This window comes from Balearica regulorum, chromosome 2 (genome assembly GCF_011004875.1).
Source record: "Balearica regulorum gibbericeps isolate bBalReg1 chromosome 2, bBalReg1.pri, whole genome shotgun sequence".
NCBI classification, from domain to species: Eukaryota; Metazoa; Chordata; class Aves; order Gruiformes; family Gruidae; genus Balearica; species Balearica regulorum.
Genome location: NC_046185.1, coordinates 130,007,135 through 130,025,972, shown reverse-complemented (window position 1 = coordinate 130,025,972; position 18,838 = coordinate 130,007,135). Strand labels below are relative to the sequence as shown.

Genomic DNA, 18,838 nt, shown 5'->3' with positions numbered 1-18,838 from the left:
GCCAATCGGTCTGGTTTAACAATATATTAACATACACCATCTTAAAAATTAGGATATGCCTAAACTGCAGGTCTGAGATGCATTAGAGTTCACAGTTTTAGATGAATCTCTGAAAATAAAACACAACTTCAAAGAATTAAGAGTTTTCAAAATATTGCAAACCCGAATGAATTAATATTCTGAACGCGTGTGTTGGAGAGGGCTGAGAAAAGGATTTTTTTCCCCATGATTATAGAGAGATCCAGACTAAACAGTGGTTTATCTTTAATAGAGATCAACTTCATTTTCCTATTCATGTAGTGCCATTCATTACCTGAGGAACTCAAAGTGCTTTGCAGACATGAATTAGCTAAGGGCTGTGAAGGAGGCAGACACTAGGGTAGCCTCTCTTTTACAAAGAGAAGACTTCACTGCAGAAAATTCACATGGTTTAAGAAATTTCCCCTGGCAAAAGGCACCAAAAAGTGAATTTTGTGCAGACAGCTTTCTCTTACATCCATATCTCCACTATGTTATATTTTCACATTATTTTAATGTTGCACTTTGAATTAAGAAGAGACTGAATATTTACTAAAGGGATATCTGATGGTTCAGTAGAATACTGTGTTTTGTCAGAAAAGACACCTTTCTGTAGCTGTGGTTGAGTTCAACTGAACTTCACTCTTTATAATCCTGTTCCTGTTGGCAAACTTCACATCTGCCATTGAATTTCCAATGAGCTCGTGACTCATGGGGCTGAAATGGTAGGCGCTAGTTCAGAAAACACTCCTTTCTCCAGAATATTCTCTGTAGGTTAAGTTCATATACTTGAAATAGCAAAGCCATTATTCACCGATCAACATGCATTCCCTTTTTGAAAGGGGCAGAGAGGGTACGGCATTTTGGGGAAGCTGGAGGCTGGTGATTCAGGTGGAGCAAAGCTGGTGTCTGCTGCTGCCCTTTGCTATGAGCTACCGAAAACGGATGTTTTGTTTCACCTAGAGGATCAGTAACTGGAGATGTTTTAGCAAACAGGCTTTGGGGTTGGAGACAATGAATTGCTCCACTTCAAACAAAAAAAACCCACAAAAACATACAAACCCCACCATGACCAGACTTTCAGTGGAAGCAGCCTTTGCCCTGGTGAAATGGCTTGCGAATGTAAACAGTGAATGTACAGGAAGGGAGAGGAGGGAAAGCTGGAGGAGAGCACGGAGGTAAGGCTGGTCCTGGTCAGCCACATCGTTTGACTCGTGATCTGCCAAGTTTTGCGAAGTGGGTGGGAAACGTGGCTTCCTACTAAATGGATGGGATATTTCCAAGGGAAGTTTAAAGGCAGGTGAAAACAATCCTGAAACTTAACATTGCCAGGCACAAGCTGGCGGAGCTGGCTAAAATGCTAAATTCTGCCTCTCTTTTGGCAGTTCTGGTTTTCAGGAAAAGCTGAGCTCCTCCTTGAAAATTCAGGCCCTTTAAATTACTTTTCAAGTTGAGTACCCAGACCATGAATCACTGCTTCTTGCATTAGTTAGCGGTCAACTCATGCTCATATGCCTTGGCGTTTTCTGTGGTATATTTACCACAAAGTACTAAGATGCATTTTAATGTCTTCTATTTTAAATGAAGAACATTTCAATGAAAAAAAAGCAGCAGAAAAAAAGGCTGACTCCAAGCGAGATGGAACAAAATGTGAACCTATCCCTCTTTAAAATCCTTTACCTTTCATGGTGTGACTGCTTTATGCTCTCCATAAAATGAATTGTGGAATTACTCATGCGAGTAGGCAGAATGTTCAGAAATGAATCACAGTATTTTCAGGGAGTTACAAACAGCACCCTTTAGGATTAAAAATCTTTTATGAATAACAAGTGACCACTTGGCTTAAAACCTTTCACATAAGCCAGAGGCCAAGGGATGCTTTGCAATTTAGGTTTACAGAATTCTTATATCACTTCTTAAATTTTTAATAGGCTTTAGACATGCAACTTCTGCTGCCTTCTGTGGGAAAAGGAGCATGAAATTCCCTTAGTTATTCTTGAAATTTCCTTTCTAGGTTCCTAACCCCTCCAGCTGACCTCAGACGAAGCAGGCTGCTGAATTTAAGGGACCAGAAGAAAACAGGGAGGAGGATAGTCCTTGGTTTAGAGGGAAAACACCATTCAGAACCATGGGAATATGACTGTTAGGAAGAACTTTGCTATAGTATGGAACTTACCAGGAAAGTAGTGCAAGGACTGCATACAAATGACAGGCTGCAGTAGCAGAACAACTAGGGCAGCGAGAATTGCTGCAGTCTGGATGAACTGCATCACAGAAGTAACTCAATGAAAGTGAAGAATGACAGTAATTTACCAAAGAGTCTATATCCTTAATGAGCGTAAGATCCCTATAATTTTACTGACAATGCATTTGATGTACTGTTCTCCAGTTTATTGCAAAAGCAGCAGGAAGTCTCTTTGAAAGCAAAACGACGAAGACAAAAAAACCTGTAGACAATTATGTGTCCAAGCCTCTGAGTCCTTTTCTTCCTGAAGTTGCATTCTGACCCCTGTGACCAGGAATGCCATGTTGATACTTGGAGTCCCTTAAACACTGTGTCTCATTTTTTACCCACCAACAATGCCATTATACTGTTGCAGAAAAGGCGTTGAATCAAGAGTAGCGTGGGCTGGGAAGCAATTCTTCAAGTCTGTTCTGCATTGATGAGATTGCAATTGCAGCATGCATCCAGGTTTGAATCCTTCAGGCATTAAGAAAGAGGGAGAGTAAGTAAAGAGTCTACAGGAGGTACTTAATATGCATGAGCAGAAGCCTAGAAAGCATGATATATGAGAACAGACTGAAGAAATGAGAGTTTTTTAATCTAGAAAGCAAAAGAGCAGGAAACATAATGGTCTCGAAACACCTATAAAATTGCTGCAAGAAAGAATAATCTGCTTCCTGTGTCCTTGGTAGCTAATGCATGGAATAATAGGTCTGGACTACGAAAAAGGAGCTTAGATTTGACATGTGAAAAAGGAAAGCTTGGAAGGCTTGCCTTCGCCATATACAGCTTCAAGATAAGGTCCTTTCTGAAATATAGCTGACACTGCCTTGGGGCAGGCGGCTGGAGCCAGGGATCTCTTTGGTTCCTTCCAGCCTTCCAAGCAGTTGGTCATAAAGGGAGAAATAATGGCTGTCTGTCTCTGTTGGCTGTTTTATGGATGCAGTCCCACCAAGGAAAGAAATTTATACTAAGCTGATCTTGCTAAAAACATTTGTTTGGTCCTGGGAAACATGCTGAATGATTACAATCCCTGTATGGACCCAGGATAATTTTGACACCATCAAAGACCATAACCATCTTCATGATACCTGGCATGTGCTATGGGAAGGTAGAGTAATATAAAGAAAAGCCTCTGACTGGGTATGATCTAGGATCTTTCTCAGCAATAAAATTTGTAAGGCGTTGTAGATGCCAAAACTCGTCCCTTTCCAGAATGACGCTGAGGAGTGCAGCTATCTGGCCTTGGGGAAGCTGAAGCCATAAAGGACTTCTGCAAAGTCCATATTAAAAGGAATGACTAGCTCTGATAAAGAAGCAGTAGATAAAAGCTCTGTAAGAACTGGTGAGTGCAAGTGTTTCCAGAGTGCAGAGCAAACCAGGTGGGAGGATTCCAAATTTCACGCCAGTGCATGTGCTTTACTCTCCCGGCACTTCTCACAATGTGCCCACAAACATTTGCCTTCTCCAGCCTGAGCTGAAAACAGTCATTTCCTAACCAAGCAAAAATGCTGTTCAGATAGCTTGGTCTGCAGCCAGAGAGCCCTAAACCAGGCATGAACCAACATGAGGGAACGCCTCAGCTCAGCCCCTTGCAGCAGTCCCTGGATGTTTCCTTTACACAGCAGGCAACACAGTGCCCATCCTGCAGCTGCACAAATCTGAGGAGACAGCAAATATCCATGGTCAGATCTGTCAGCAGCAAGCACAGCCTTGGAGCAGTAAATCTGCCAACTCAGATTAGGGATTAGCAATAAAAATTCAATTATTAAATAGCACTGAAAGGCTTTGGCTGAGAAGTTTTAGAGCATGGAGCAAGAAGTGGCATTTGCTGGCCACCCATTCGGTTCAGCAGGAGGTTCATCTGTTCATGTAATGTGGCTGAGTCTCCTGACAGCGCGATGAGGACGCGCTGTCGCTGCTTACCTGTAAACAGGTTTCACAGACTTCTCACTTTCTTGTGGAAAAAGGAGAGCAGGTTAAAAATTGTCTGGGTAAACCTGTGTCCTGTCCGACTACCAAAATACCAGCATCTTCAAATAAGACTTCAAAAAATGAGGGAGAGGAGTTGGTTGCAGTACTAGTGGCGGTCCAAGAGGAAGCTAAAACTGTCGAGTGCTGGAGGAGACTGCAGAAGAGCATGTCCCTGAGGGGGGGGAGCGAGATCTAGGTGCAGACGGGTGCTCCTTTGGGAGCAAAACCTCTACAAAAAGAGCCAGCTCTCAGCTGACTTTGCTGTTGCTGATGTGGAGCTGGCTTTCAGTTTTGAAGATTAGGTGGAGAAATTGCAGAAGAAACATCTTTTATACTTAAATACCTTGACTATAAAGTGTGGCCCATAAGGTACAGAAACCCTTACGTGCAGAATTATTCATAGAAAGACACAAGTTTTTTAGTAAGAGTTAAAAGAATACAAAATAATATTGTACATATTTTTAATAGTTACAACTTGACAGGTCTAAAATCTCACTGTCAGTGGGAAATTAGCATGGTTGTGTTAAACCAGTAAAATCTCACATGAATTGGCTCTTACTTTCATGTCATTTAACATTTTTCATCAGTGACATGGAAGAAAAAATAATTTCCAGTCTTAACGATTACTGAAAGCTTGAGCTGACACTAAGACTGGAGGTAGTAAGTAAAAAAGAAAGACAACGGGTCATGGATAGAGACCACTCTGGGTCTTCTGGTGACATCAAACAATGTATACAAACAAAAATGAATTCTTACAGAGATTGGAGGGCAACCAGAGCAGGAAGGGCCAGCCCTCTTTCCAAGCTTCCAGTCATAAAAATCTTTGCTTCCAAAGGACCCTGATGCCCTCCGGGTGCAGGGCCGTTGGAGGAGTGCTGGGCAGACTGAGATCAGCAAAGCACGGTCAGGTGAGGCCAAAATATCTACTATAAACCTTGATGCGTGAACAGGAGACCGGTGAGAATGCGTGGGGAAGGCATATCGCCTCCATCATTCCACTGGTGTAGCCACTTCTAAAAGAACATCTAGTTCATTTATCTGGGAATGATTAGAGAGAAGACTGATCATACAAGATCATACAAGAATGATTAAAGCACTGGAAAATATACCTCATAGTGTAAGACAAGAGGAGTTCAATCTGTTTAGCTTAACAAAGGAGCCACAGCATGACAAAACTTTGATCTCAGGCTCCTTGATCTAACAGACAAAGATGTAACAAGATCTGGGACTGGATAGGAGCAAACCTAGATTATAAATAAGATGTAATTTTTTTATAAAATCATTGCAATTTTAAGCTAGTAATAGAATTATTTATAGAAAAGAGGCTCTAGTTCAATCAAGAAATCGTCATGAAAACCTCCTAAATCATGGTATATATGAGGTCAGATTCAATAACCAAAATAATCCCTCAAACCAGATAATCTATGGGTTACTAAGAAAATTTCCCATGACTACTACATTATTTTTTCATTATATGTTACAAGCATGTCAAGAGACTCTCAATAAAATCCACAGTTCCTTGTAGTCAATACTCCACGGCTATGTCTCAGAGACAAAGTCTCTGCCCCAAAAGGGTTCTAAAAGAAGTTATTTTATGCCCTATTTTGCCCATTAAGTAATTTGACCAAAATCAGACAAGAGGCCTGTAGCACAAAATGGATTTGAATCTACATAGTCCTCAGGACTATCTTAACCAAAATGTCATTCGCACCTCACTGAGACATCTGCCGATGTGTGCTGACAGAGCAAGTGCACTTCCTAAGATCTTTGTGGTGCCCTTATGTGCTGGTGGCTCACCCCTTGTGCTGCAAGATGGTGATGGAGGGGTGCAGAAGGAAACGGATGAGGAATACTGGCATGTGCACACAGTTCATAGGGAAGGCATCTTGACCATTGATGATGGGACAATACTGATGGGATATCTGGATCGGTGTTCCTTTTTTTATTAGAGCCTGCAGAGGACAATAAAATAAGATTCACATAATGTGAATTAGCTACTAACCTGACAATGCCAGATACAGAGGTAGATAATGGGGTACATGGGAACTGCAGGTGCATGCTCTTGATGTGCACAAAGCTGAGAACACCTTCAGGATTTGTACTGCTCTGGAAGTATTTGAAATGCAATGTATCAACTACGTCTCAGCTCACTATTACCACAACGACACTTTGCTCATTGCATCAGACTGACTGTATCTAGACTTTGGATGTACAGTGCAGTGTGCCCTGGGGTCCTAGTCCCATCACCTACCCCAGCTCTCTCCGTGTGCTGTTCCCTCTGCGTTGACAGCAATGCAAGGGGATGGGGGCAGAGGGGCTGGGTGCACAGCGAGGGCTCGCACCAGCTTGCCTCCAGCCCAGCACATCCGATGCATTCCCAGGGCACGGCCTTTACAGTGACGGGAAAGGTTTGTCATGGAAAATTGAGCATCCCTCAAGAGCTGAGGGGAACTATTTTTTATTGACAGCTATTCCTAAAATTATTGAATCTCTACAGGTTTGAATTTATTCCCTGTCTTCCTTCTTCTCCTCATTTACAGAAGAGGAAATGTTCTCTGCTTTTGTTTTAATTTTCTTTTTTCATCCTGCCTCTTCAGACTGCATTTGTAATGAAGCACCACATTTTGAGAGCTGTTTCTGCTTGGAGGAGGAAGCAAAAAACTGGGAGTTTCACTTGAAATATGAAGGCCCATTGTCAGAGAGGTATTGGAATGTATATACTATCCTCTGGGGACATTAAATCTGTAGGAAAGAATCACCCAGACTCGGTGGCTATTCCTTTGGCGGGGACATCCATATGCTTCACGGCTAGGTGTCGTGCACAGTGGGGGAGAGAGGCCTTTTCACATCCACTGCCTCCAAACATGCATGTGAACACACACACGCACTCTCAGACATGCTATACTTTTCCCTGTGTCCTAAAGAGTCGGCTGGTGCTTTCAAGTGTTTATGTAACACCGTCATTGATAGTTAATGCATTGAAAATGCTGAACGGCAATTAAATAGCAATTAGTAAGCAGAATGCTTTTTGTGGTCATAATTCCTTTCCATTTTGCTCAGCGAAGGCAAGAATGTCTTGGTCGCGAGCCAGGTGGTTGCTCAGAAGGGTGATTAGGCATTTCCACGGCATCGAGAGGGTTAAGTTTCCTGATGAAATCCAAAAGCCAACAAGGAAGAAGTAAGTCTGCGAGATGCAGGGCAGGAGTGACTACTATCGTAATAACATGTTACATACGGACAAACATTTTGGAAACAGTTCTCCAGCAGAGAAGTCACAGTCCTCCAGTCTTGTAGCTAAGCCAAGTGCTTTCTCTTCCCTTCTATGATACTGCTTTTTTATTGTATCATACTTTGAACACTGTCTTATGAACTCCAAAAATCATGGCACTTATTTTCTTATCTCATTAGGATAAGCAACAGATGAAAGATTGTAGAGATCCAAAGACCCTTATCCAGTTGGTCCTGTTGACCTCTCCAGTATATCCTGTGTATCACAAGCTGTTCAGCTGTAACTAAGCTGACTACATGAAAATAAAAAGGTAGCCGGGTGTGGTGGCAACCTTTGCTCATGCGCTTTTGTTTGCAGTTGGCAGAGTCCAAGCTCAACTTACTTATCTTATTCACTGAAAACCATATCTCTAGATGTAACTGTTGTCAAAAGGAAATGGGCATGTCTTGTGGCTCCTGACTGGCTTGGGAAAAGGCAGTGGTCAACTTACATTAAATCTAAATTTTTTGCTGCGGGACTGAGTTGCCTTCCAGGCCAAATGTGGAGCTTGCTATCGCTGGAGTTTTTAAACAGTCGTTAAAAACTTTAACAGAAGTCTGGCTATATATAAAAGATTTCTTCAATCATATTTCAACATTAATTGGAATTATCCTTAAACAGCACAATAACGCACACATCTGTGAGTTTTCACTTTTGTTAACCTTCTCAAACCTGGGAGATCTCTTGTTTTGGGATGCAAGACTGGCAGCTAGTTTTGTATCTAACCTATACCTAACTCTCATTTGAAAAACCTGCTAGTTCAACTAGTTCAGAGAACTTGGAGTATTCAGCAATGCTTCTATACAGACCGTGGCATTTTAAGGGTATATGATAAACCCATTTAGAAATCCAGTCTGTGGACAATAAATACAACCAGTATATTGAAAACCCTGATTGCTATGTTTCTTGAAAAAGTTTCTCTATTTTTGCCTGTCTTGTTGCTCACATTGCCTCCTTCACTTTCATATCTGAGGGCACGATAAAGGAATGAGTGTATCTATCTGCAGAACGGCACTTCGTATGCCATCGTTGCAGGTAAAGCCTTCCTGGTGGCTTCCTAATCCAGACAATAATCAAAGAATGAGAAGAAATGTATTTTAAGCAGCTACTCCACTCTGACTGTTGAATGTAGAGAAGGATGGTAAATAACAAGCACAGCAGCATTGCATATACTGAAAGTATGGTAAAAATCAGAAGGACTTTGACTTTAGGAAGCAGCACTCTTTTGTGAGAGAATGGTCACAGTTCACTCTCAGTATTACAAAATTTGCAAAACTATAAAAGACAAATTCAAAGACAGATCAGCTAATGTGACATTACACTCCTAGAGAGCTTGATTTCATTTAGGTGTGTCTAAATCTTTATTAATTCTTATACTAAATAGGTATACATTTGGGATTTGCTGACATGACAAAGTCCCTTCAGGGTGCAAGCAGAAAAGTTTTGCTTATGTGTAAATGCGTCCGGATCAACAAAAACCCAGCAGGTGATTGAAAAGCAACTACAATTCACTTCAAAATGCATGTCAGTCAGAGAGAATTGCACCTAAAACATTTCTCCAAAGCTGTGAGTTACATCTGGCTGTGCAGAAAGCCCTTTGCTTTTTCTGAGAAGTCATAATAAACTCTGCAGCATTTGAATACTTTGGCACAGGTGACATTATAAAATGACGGTATTGTTTTCAATGTAGCCAGGTCTGCTGGGAAATCTTGTGCTTAGAAAGCAGACTTTTGGATATTGTTTTCCTTTAGATTGACTTTACCACTGCTATTCAGAAGTATTAAAGTTTTATCTCTGAGTTTTTCTTTAGTTATACCGAAATTAAAAGATCGGGCAAGATACTTTCAGGGTTCATAATTTTTAAGAGATCGCCACCCAGTGGTAATAGAGAATTAATGCCATTTTTCAGCTCCTGTAGGCAGGCACAACGTGTATAGTAATGCTTAGAAATTATGGCACAGATCAAAATATCGCCATAATAACACATGCAAGGCAAATATTAAGGATCATGCAATCAAAAGAATTTTTTATTTTAGGGGGGGGATTAATCAAGGAGGTAAACTATTTGAAATGTAGATGAGATAGCTTTCACTACTATACTCTGCTGTAAAAGAAACAGCCCTAAGTAGGTTACTTGTCATTTGAACTATTGACATTGGTTATTATGAAGACAAGAACCACCTGGACTGTACAAATCTAACTTATCGCCATTCAGAAAATTCAATAGAAATGATTGCATTAACACACCTACTTCTTTAGCTGGCTGGGTTTCAAGTAGCTAAGTCTCTTAAAAATTAGCGTGCTATTATTTAGTCACATTTTTTTTCTGGACTAATAAATGTTACTTGTAAGCTGTACAATTGCAGTGGAAACTGGATTACTTATAGGGGGTCCTGGACAACAAGTTGGCCATGAGCCAGGAATGTGCCCTTGCAGCGAAAGAGTCCAAGAGCATCCTGGGCTGGAGCATCTCTCCTAATAGGAAAGGCTGAGAGAGCTGGGACTGTTCAGCCCAGAGAAGAGAAGGCTCAGGGGAGTTTCTCATCTATGTGTACAAATATCTGAATGGAGGGTATAAAGAAGATGGAGCTCTTTTCAGTGATGCCCAATGATAAGACCAGAGGCAATGGGCACCCGCTGAAAGATGGGAGGCTCTGTCTGAACATCAGGAAACACTTTCATACTATCATAGAATGGTTTGAGTTGCAAGGCACCTTTAAAGATCATGTAGTCCAACCCACCGACCATGCGCAGGGACAACTTTCACTAGATCAGGTTGCTCAAAGTCCCATTGAATCTGACTTTGAACACATCCATGGAATCAAATGGGTTGGGTTGGAAGGGACCTTCAACATCTGATAGTCCAACCTTCACTCTGAGGGTGACCAAGCACTGGCACAGGCTCCCCGGGGAGGTTGTGGAATCTCCCTCCTTGGAGACATTCAAAAGCTGTCTGGATGTAATCCTGGGCAACTGGCGTAGGTGACACTGCTTGAGCAGGGGGAGTTGGACTAGATGACTTCCAGAAGTGCCTTCCAACATCAACCATTTTGTGATTCTGAGGTGGGGTAATCCTCTGGTTTGCTTCCATTTACCACACCGAGCTTACCAAAAGCTATCACTTAAAAGTTCTTGATTCACAAAAGGAAACTGTCAACTTGGAAGTGCTTGAAGAACAGGAACTTCATATGCTACATCTACATAGTGGTCAATGCATTTAATCCACTGAATATGACTCTGCAATTACTTTATCCATTCTTACTTGCTTGCCGCTTAAAATTTTTTTTCAATATTCTATGACAGAAGTCATAGCATCGAGTCTTCTGCAAAACTGATGTACCTTCACATCACTTTTAGATTATCTTAATGCTTGTGATTACAACTAGCAATTTCTTTAAAGCAAAGTCATCTTTAAATAGTATTTTCAGACCAGTTCGACCCTGTCTTCCACAGGATCACTGGAAGGCTCTGCAATTAGAAGGTCTTCTCTGGTCTCACATTATTTACTGCTCACAAAAGCCAACTATGCAGAAGGAAAACATGGTGTTCAGGGAATTTGTGTTTAGGTACAGTTACAGAATCCACCATCAGAGGTGGTCAGCTCCTGGCCCATGGTGTGTCCCTCCTGTGTTTCTGGACTTCATGAGAAATAATTTCATCCAGAGCTTCTGCAAGCTGCAATCTGCCACCTAACAAAAGTGAAGGTGTTTGGGATCCTGCCCTATGTGAAACGTGGTGCTTACATAATCATTAATTCTCTCCTGTTTATCCCAGTTTTTTAAAATGTCACTCACAAGGTGGGGGAAAAGTCTCTAGTTTCAGATTATTTATTCCACGAAAAATAAAAATGCCAAAGAGCAACGTCTTTCTGGGCACTTAAACAAAGAAAGTATTTTGTGTCTCCAGTGATCCATGAACCTTATCATCATGAAATGTTTGTGTTGGTAATTCATTGTGATGTGACCAACCACATACATCACCTAATGCAATCAGCTCCAAAGATGGAAAAACACACACACATACACAAGATGACTTTTCCCTCATTCTCTGGAATAAAGAGCCTCCTGCAACACATTGTACCCTGTTTTGAGCCAGTGATCCAACACAGACAACTTTGGCTTGGGAACCTTGGCTTCTGTTTCAGCAAAGACCATTCTCCAAACTGCTGATACCAACAAGCTTCCTGTTGAGCAACAAGGACCAAGCGCCTCCCAGGAGCAGACCCAAAGGAAATTTTACATAAAGATTGCTGCTTTGTAAAATAACTTTATCTTTCAAGACAGATTGCATGCTTAAGTCCAACTTCTGGCAATTGCATTGGAAGTCACACCTGAAAGCAAGCTCCAGCTCCGGTCACTGCATGGGTTTCAGAGCAGACTGTGCTCAGGATGTGGCCACTACCTGTGTCACAGTCACACTGTTATGTACAATTCCTGTCCTGAAGGTACTGTTACAAAACGAAAATACCTGGTGCTTTATCATGCATGTAGCTATACAAACGTTACTCATAGTTGGAATATGTTCATAAAACCACGTAGCTAGGTATGTGTTTGTTTAAGACCTGGGAGGAATGCCAGACCTATATTTTCCTGCTTCCCATTGGTTGCTCAAAGGAACAGGGTGCTGTTAAAATCTGTTATGCAGAGGGCAGGATGCAGTCCTAAAGAGCGTGGGAGGTGTAAGGCTCCACCGCTCATGGGTGCATACAAACCTGTGAGGATTATATTGGATTACGACAGTGGCCTTGGTGCAAATGAACGCTGGTTGGGAATAAATTCTAAATTCAAGGGACTCGGTCAGGCTTATTTTAGCAGGGTGATGGTTAGCATGTTAATTGTATTTGTTTTTAAGCTGATATACCTTAAACAGCACAAAAACTAAAAGTAAACTGGGCAGCAGTAGGGAATAAACATGCAAAGCACCTCAATATCAGTGTATTATCTGTCCTCTACTCATGTAGCCGTTGGTGGACCAAGCTGCCTGATTTGTGCACCTTGTAATAATTACGCCTCCACATTGATCACACAATTGCAATTCCAAGCTTTACTTGGTGCAGGTACCATTCAAAGTTAATGCCTCAGTCCACTACATGGACAACTTATACATCAAAAGATGCTGATGCTGGCTGCCTAGGATGTGGTGTTGCCTAATCATATTTACTAGGCTGTCGTCTCAATCATATCAAGGTCTTACATGCAATTTCTTTTTTGCAGTGGAAGCTTGTGTGCAGGCTGCTGCCTTGACTGATACATTGAGGAATGAACCAGGGACCTTGGGGGAAACAAACCTCGAGGATGTATGTGCTGCTGCAGTTTGAGCTGAAGAGTTACAGCATCGTAGCTGTGAGCTGTAAAACGCCTCTGTGAATCAGCACAGATGGGATCTGTATCACATACCACAAGGGGTTTGCACTTCAATTCAGCCGAATCTGGCTACCTTAAGTAGATGAAATTTGGCCAGGGGGTTGAACAATGAACTGCTATGTTTAAACTTCTACTGGTTTAATGAATAAATAGCTATGAACAACACTATCAAAATGGTCTCTTAGTCTCTTTGCCTTTATTCTCATTTCTACAGTTATTGCAATAGGAGCAGTGTCAGTTTGTGACTTCTGACCTCTGCGATGCGACAAGGTTATGAATCCTTTTGTCAGCTTAAGCCATGTTAAGAGACTGAAGCAGAAAACGAGGATCAGCTTTCTTTACCAGCATCCTCCTGTGTTTGGGTGTGTATATACTTTGCTACAGTAATGACAATCACATTTATGTCAAACCAAACCCTTTTTACATATTCATATACATTAACAGAAATTTAACATGTTATCACAGATTTTATTTCTCTGTGTAGGTGAGTATGATGAAAATAGTCACAATTTTGGCAACTGCCTCAGAATATAAAGATCTGCTCAGGGTCTAAGGCAATGTTTGGTTGTTTCCATTTAATCTGTGCAATTCCCTTGATTATAATATGTTTATACAATTTCATTAATGTTAAAGTAATGAAATAACGTAGGCCAACTGTCTTCTCTTCACAGACCCAATGCTGCAATGAACAATCTGTCAAAGAGATAAAAAACTCTTATAGGAAGTAATCACCTGACTGCAGACATTCAGGGCAGATTTTGTAGGTGTCCCATGATTGCACTAATCTCTTCTGAACATGTGGCAGCCTCCTGGTGACTTGGCAGGATGATTTTGCCGCACCCAGCTCCACCAGCCGTTGACAGGTGGTCTTGTTCTTCATTTCACAGTAGGCTACCAAATAACTGCTGCATTTCATTACACAAATGGTGAGGGAAGAATATTCCTAGAGTTAATAACTGCAGAGAAGACCCTGAAATGCAAAAATTCGATCTGCATTTGTTCCATACTTAGCTCATTTTTCGAAAGAAGGTTGAGTTTGGACTCTAGTGAGGCTTGGATGTCAGGATTGCTTTGGTTCCACCTCTTGTGTGTTAGCAGGGTAAGCCAAGGCCCCAAAGGCTGAAAACATGGATAAGACGACGTTTGTTCAAAACCAGTTGTGTTCATTTGTTTCAGACCTGTTGTGTTTCATGCCAGGAGAACAAAGCGCTCTCAACTGAATTCCTCCCACAGCTCCCCCCCGTGCTGGCTGCTCCCCCAAGGTACGCCTCACTCCTGCTCCTGGCTCTCCAGGGTGCAGCTGCTAAGCCACAATTGGCTGGTCCTAAATTGATTTCAAATCCTGTTTTTTCCAGGAACCAAATTCACTCATAGACTTGCTCTGCCACAGAGCTCAACTTGACACCAGATTTATCACTAGCCTTACTTTATTAAGACGGGATAACAAACAGCAATGGTTTACTGTCAATCAAGCAGTGGTCAGTTGTCCAGCTACCTGAATCCCATAACCCTCAAGCTGCAAGTCTCTTTCGTATACATTTATTTAGTTCCTTACATCTTGTAGCATATTGCTGGGTATTATCTTTCATCATGCCCTTTCTAAATAGTTGCATACTTAACCCAACCTCCAAGGAGGCAAACAAGCTCCAGGCCTCAGCAATGACGGGTACTCAGCTCAGGTTATGTATCCTTTAACGCTGGACTTGTCCCAGTCTGCAGACACAATACCACGGGCATCTTTTGTAGACCATTCTTAGTCCCTGGATGGACTACAGACATTCCGTTCATTTGGCTGGTATCTGAGCCCTTAGCAGACACACTCTCCTCTTTACTTCAGTTGCACAACTGTAATAATTAGACTTGCTGTTTTCCAGGCCCTTTTTGCATTGCATTAACCTATGCCTCACTGCAGAGTCTGCATCTCCAGCATTTGCAATACAAATGCACCTGCTGCGTGGCCTGCAGCCCTGGCAGCCCCTCCGAGAGTTACCCCATAACCAAAGAAGGACTGCACCAAGGTCGCCCGCAAACAGCAGCCACACACCTGGTCTCGCATCTGTTGGGTGGCCTCATGCTCTTGGGTGCACCCATTATACTTCCCTCTTTGTCCATCATTTTTGGTCAGACCTTTGGAGCCTCGTGCATCAGCAGTCAGGTAAGATGAGAGCTCTGCTATCCAGCGGTAATTTGTTTAGAAAGGGATTTGCTGCCTGTGTGTACAGACATGTTTGCATTTACTCTTGTTCTGTCTGTCTGTCTTCTGTACTGAAAACCTTCCTCTAACCAGCCTGTAATGTTTAGTACGGACTTCCACGTAAGAGCAAAGTATCATAAGGCATCTGCAGCAGCAGCCAATAAAAGTGAAGTTAAAAAGGAAAGATTTTAAAGGTTAAATGTATAGCAGAGGTGATTTAATTACTTACAGGATAGGGGGATAGAGAGCCCAAATAGACAAATCAGTGCAACTGGAATAACGACACCCAGCAGCCTCCCAGGAAAGTACAGAGAGATAAGTCCATCATGAAAGAGGCTTAAGATAACTCACATCACATCATTACACCGCATTTGCTGTGGGCTAAGCCTGCACACAGGACAGTTGCCATGGTTTAGCTGATGTGCAGTTACTTCTTAAGCTCTCATACCTCAATCATGTGTGTGAGCCCTAAGGTTGCAGAAACACACTGGATGAGATTGGCAGAGTTCCATAATAGCATGCAGAACTTTAAAAACTAGGAAAAGAAAACAGAATTTGATTCAGAAATGGAAAGATAATCACTTTCTTCTGTCTTTTGTAGTTCAGTTCAGATTTCCACAACACCTGAACCTTGCAGTACTGTGATGGGTAAGAAGGGAACTGCTACAACAAGGGTGGGAGCCAATGACATGAAAGTATCTTGTATTTAAAATAATGTAGAACTAAATATAAGTTTCAATTGTGTGCTGAATAGGGTTAAAAACAGAATGGAAAAATGGGAATTTTGGTGAGAATCAAGAATAATTCCATGCTTTGGGAACCAGGAACCACATCCAGGTTTAGGGCCAGAGACACAGCAACAGGATTGTTTTCTCACAGTCCTTCCCACAAGAGTCGTTCATACACTTCAAATGTTCTTTGGGGCAGAGAACAAGCAACGGTGCTCTGTAAGACATTTGTCACTTCCAGGGCCAGCTGCAAGGACTAGAGTTAAACAAAGTGGATGGTTTTAAGAGCAGATGTTCCAACACACCCTGGCTTTCCTGAACTGTCCTCTTCACTCTTCACCATAGCTCTGTCGTTCCGCTCCCTCCCTTTCTCCCTTCCTGGGGTAGGAAGAACCCAGATGTCTTCTCCAGGTAGCCAAATTCATTTTTGCTGATGCTGCTAAGATGCCTTAAGGTGAATCCAGTGTAAGCACAACACTTCTGCCTAATAAATCTCATTTTATTCTGAACTGTATATACTTTTATTCAAATTCATGCAGAAATGAACCACTATCCAAGACGGAAAAAAGTTGTTTAATTCACAGGATATTTGTGAACTGCAAATTAAAAAAGTTTTCTAGTCAAACAGAAAGGATTTTTTTCTGTCTTTGCTTCAAATAACAAACTAAAAACTTGGAAATCTTAGAATGAAGTAAAATAAAGGGGCAAATGAAAGAGATATAGCTGACCTCAAAGATGGGTAGAGAAAAAGGTCTGTGGAAGATCACTAACTACATTAAAAGCAGTTGCTGTTGTAGAAGCCACATAGTATGAAACCTCTGATTTCAGCAAATTCTACGTCAAAATCCCTCCTTTTTTAGTGTGGACTCCAAAACTGGCCCCCAACTGGAGAAGAGAGTGGTATTCAATATGCTGGAGAGTACCAGAAGGCAAAGAAAAGGCAGAAATTAGCTGTTAAGACAAAGTAGCTGCCTGCTGGGTAAAAAGCAAACGGCATAACCGGTGAAGACACGGTGACCTTGTTGCCTGGAAACATTCAAAGTGTGTTTTGTTAGTGACTTTCCAGTTGGCTGGAGTAGACTTGGCAGCCCAGTACAACCCAGAGGTGTCGGCTGATTGCTAGCAAGGCGCCGGCGGCTTGTTTTCTGCAGGGTCATTCTGCCCTTTGTATCGAGACTAATTCAGCTGGTGCAATGTGCTGCATGAGGTTTGTCGCTGCAGAGCACCTGCGGAGTTTGGCACCCGCCTTGCTGCAGTGACTTCTAGAGGGAAAGGGTTACCTGGGTGGCTTCAGGGGAAGACCTTCCCCTTCTACAGCCTTCTTGTGCTAAACACCAGAATAATCAGCCTGATTAGTGCTGAGCTGCTCCTTTGCACAGCGGGTCTTTGCTAACCTTGGAACTCAATTAGGAATTATTTCATCTGGGCTTGTTCTGTTTATTTATTCGTTTATCTTTTGAGCTGGAGTGCACGCCATGCTTACGAGATGAGCTGATTGGGCAGGTCTGGATACTGCAATATGTTCTAAGGGAACAAATATTCTTACGGTTTTTTTACTGTTGCAGTATCTAGGATCCTCAGACAGTCTTCTCTGACCCTACCATGAACAGCACACTCCAGCCTCAGAATAAAACGGTGATGTCTGCCTTGATACATTTCATCCCCCAATAGTTTCTAAGAATGTGTTCAGCTTTTTAGCTCATATTCACATAAATTTTCTTTTTTTGTGAGAGTTTATCTGAGGATGAACATAGTAACTTGATAAATATATGATCAAAAACAAATGACAAAGCACAATAATAGCACTAAATGAAAGGGATTTTGATGGCAAGTTTATAATAGAGAAAGTGGAAAAAAAAGATCTTGCCCCAAATTCTGTTCTTAGATTTTCCATCTGTGGGACTTCTACATTTCTATAAATTACCATCTCCTCTGCAAATGATTTATTAATCTTATTTTTCCTAGGGAGAGATGAAAGTTGCAGTGTTAATCCCAAAATTTCATTTTCCTCTCAGTATCTAGAAAAGATGAATTGGCAATTAAGCCTTTTCTATGCCCTAGAGGGGAAGTGGATGCAAACAAGAAGATGAAAAAGAGTGGTTTTTGACACACCGTGCCTTTTACAACACTTCCAGGACAGTTACTGCAAGGCAACTGAACTCCTTATCTGGAGAGTTTTATCCCAGATACTTAAACATCTGGCTTTTAATGCAGAATTCATTAGCACTTTAAGTCATAATAACAGAAAGTGCATTGAGATCCTGAAACAACAACAGTTGTTACTGCAAAGTATTAAATGTTGAGTAAAAGAAGCAGCTCCTCAGTGGCATGTAATAGTTACAGCTCTTATTCCACAAATCACTTAAAGCCACTTATAACTACTATTATTAGCTATAAAAGCCCACTTGGGTTTTATGAATGCTGGAGAACTGAGACAAAAAAATTGCTTAAAAAAGAATGGTGTCTTGATCATTGTAAGTCTTTTGCCCCCCGCCCCCCCCATGGTCAAAAGAAAAATGGAGATTATACTAGTTCAATTACCTAGAAAAATGTCTGAAGATTTAAATGCAATTTATCTAGGAAGATTTTATTTTAATTAGAACATAGCAGAATAACAGCAGCAACCTGCAGTGATATCATCAAATCAAGGCTGTTTCTATGGGAACACCACCAACTCCCAGAAATTATCGTGTCAGTTTGCCATAAATAGAAAAAAAAAAGATTAAAACAAAAAAGAGAAAAAAAGAGAAAGGAATGAAAAAAAAAAAAGATTACAGGAGAAAGAGAATGAGGAGGAGAATCCAGTCCTCTCCTTTTGATGCTTATTGGCAATATGTTGTCAAGTTTTATTCTGCAAACAATTGTAGTGAGATAAAAATTTCAGTAAAATTTACACTGCTCCTGCCACACGTGAGGCCTTGAACACCTTTTCTGAAGACTTTCTAAAGGGTTTTATGAAAAAAAAAAAACAAAAACCAACGTGCAGTGCACTATTCTATACTGATCTCTGTGCTTCCCGCACTTTCTACAGCACAACTGAGCTCAAGATTGGTGTGGGAGAGAGATACT

At 41.4% G+C, this 18,838-nt stretch overlaps 1 long non-coding RNA gene across 1 annotated transcript; it reads left to right on the top strand.

The window, feature by feature from the left end:
• The first annotated feature begins 997 nt into the window (after positions 1-997).
• Positions 998-8,875, top strand: LOC142600785 (uncharacterized). Its single transcript, XR_012834344.1, has 3 exons — positions 998-1,196; positions 6,814-6,919; positions 7,625-8,875. It is a non-coding gene; the product is annotated as an uncharacterized LOC142600785 (long non-coding RNA).
• Positions 8,876-18,838: the final 9,963 nt, after the last annotated feature.